The sequence below is a fragment of the Solanum tuberosum genome, unplaced genomic scaffold, assembly GCF_000226075.1.
Source record: "Solanum tuberosum cultivar DM 1-3 516 R44 unplaced genomic scaffold, SolTub_3.0 scf00140, whole genome shotgun sequence".
Lineage (NCBI taxonomy): Eukaryota > Viridiplantae > Streptophyta > Magnoliopsida > Solanales > Solanaceae > Solanum > Solanum tuberosum.
The window spans coordinates 912,341-914,937 of record NW_006239064.1 but is presented as its reverse complement, the minus strand read 5'-3'; positions in this window follow the sequence as shown (position 1 = coordinate 914,937).

Genomic DNA, 2,597 nt, shown 5'->3' with positions numbered 1-2,597 from the left:
TTGGGTACTAACACCTTACTAAAGTAAGCAATTGGTCTTCCCTTTTGCATAAGTACTGCACCAATACCGCCGTGGCTGGCATCAGTTTCAACAACAAACTCCTGTGAATAGTCAGGAAGTGCAAGCACAGGTGTGGTGCTCATAGCTGTTTTAAGGGCTGCAAATGCTAGTTCAGCCTCTGGATTCCATTTGAAGGCATCCTTCTTTAGCAAATCAGTGAGGGGCCTGCTGATAGTACCATAATGAACAACATACTTTCTGTAGTAGCCAGTAAGACCAAGGAATCCTCTGAGAGCTTTGAGTGTTTTTGGTCTAGGCCACTCAACCATGGCTTTAATTTTGTGAGGATCAGTAGCTACACCTTCCTTGGTAATAACATGCCCCAAGTACTCCACTTGTGATTGGCCAAACGAACACTTTGATCTCTTAGCATAGAGTGAATGGTTCTTGAGGGTCTCAAACACAACTCTCAAGTGTTGCACATGATCATTTACTGTAAGGCTATATACAAGTATATCATCAAAGAATACCAAGACAAACTTTCGCAAAAAAGGTTGGAAAACCTGGTTCATAAGGGCTTGGAAAGTAGCTGGGGCATTGGTAAGGCCAAATGGCATTACCTTAAACTCATAATGTCCTGCATGAGTCCTGAAAGCAGTTTTGAACACATCCTCCCTTTTCATCCTTATTTGATGGTAGCCTGCCCGGAGATCGACCTTGGAGAAAATGACTGCACCACACAACTCATTTAAGAGATCATCCACTATAGGAATAGGGTACTTATCCTTAATAGTGATGTCATTAAGGCCCCTATAATCAACACAGAATCTCCAAGTACCGTCTTTCTTCTTGACTAGTAAGGCTGGTGAAGAGAATGGAGATTGACTAGGCTGAATAAGTCCACTGGTGAGCATTCTCTTTTACTTGTTTCTCCAACTCATCTTTTCTGGTTGTAATTATATCTATAGGGTCTCAGACTAACTGGCATAGCCCCAAGCTTTAGTGGAATGGCATGATCTAATGATCTCACAGGTGGTAGGGATTTAGGCTCAGCAAACACCTCAACATACTGATCTATCACCTCCTGTACTGCAACATCAGTAGGGTCTTCACTTGCATTTGGTATCATGCTCATCATGAACAGGTGAGCGATAAGAGCATGTCCTTTCTTCAGCATTCGGCTCATGGAACCACTGGTGAGCATCTTCAAACTACTTTCTACTAGAGCCGACAAAACTAGTTTATTCGGCTTCCTTCCAATAATGACACATTTTCTTTCATGATCAAACTTGGTGGGGTTGTGCTTTTTCATCCAGTCATTACCAAGTACCAAATCACAACCTCCTAAAGGAATGATGAGTAGGTCTTCAATAAATGTTCTCCCTTGCATTTTCCATGAAAAACCCTTGCAATGGGATGTGCACATCACATAGTTGCCATCAGCCACAGTCACTCTCACAGGAGGGCAATGGCTTGATTCATGTCCAGTAGCTTGGACGGTGTGTTCATCTATGAAACTATGAGTGCTACCTGAATCAATCAATATAGTAAGTTGCCTCTTCTTCACAGTACCACCCACTAAAATAGTGTTTTCACCTTGATTATGACATGTCAAAGCATTCAGACAGACAGCTTGTTGAATCTCTTGTTCTACTACTCCTTCTATCATCACATTAGGTGGTTCATCTACTTCCTGGGGTGTAATAATTTCACTCATATCAATCTCAGCCTCTGCTTCCCCTATCAAACAATTTAATTGCCTCCTTTTACAGACATGACCAGGCCCATACTTCTCTCCACACCTGAAGCACAAATGATTGATTTTCCTATGCTCATACACCTCCGGACTGAGTCGAAATGTTGTGTTCTTAACAGCAGGGTTAGCAGGCCCTTTGTTAACAACCGTATTAGTCACAGGTTGAGTGGATCTGGTACTTGTCTTATTCCTCCTTTGAGCAGCTTCAATAGCTAACTCCTGCATCCTAGCCTTTTCAATGGCTATCTTCAATGTAGTAGGTTTAAACAGCTTAACAGCGAACCTGATTTCTTCTTTCAACGCTCCTATGAAGCTTGACAGGAAATGAGCTTCATTTAGTGCAGGGTTTCGAATGAGCATCTGAGCCTTAAGGTCCTCAAATTTCCCAAGGAATTCATCAACAGAACCTGCTTGGCTCAATTTGTTGAATTCCTCAACCACATCTTCCACTAGTATTTCACCAAAACGACTGATCAGTTCCTCCTTGAACTCGATCCAAGTCACTAACCCTCTACTCAACACCAACGAATGATACCATACCTCAGCCAATCCATTCAAATAAAAAACAGCAGATTCCACCTTCTGTTCGTCAAGTATTTTATATTGAACAAAGTACTTCTCGCATTTTCAAATCCATACCTTAGGTTCCTGACCCTCAAAAGAGGGCAATTCCTATCTTGGTGGAAGGATAAGAGTCTGTTGGGGTCGGTTTCTGTTATCCTGAGCTGGAATAGGAAGTAAACTTCCTCCAATGTTCTGACCAGCAGGAGCTCTTTCTAACGCACCCAGCCTTTCTAGAATAAGCTCTAATGTGCCTTGAATTCCAATTTGTGTATTTCGT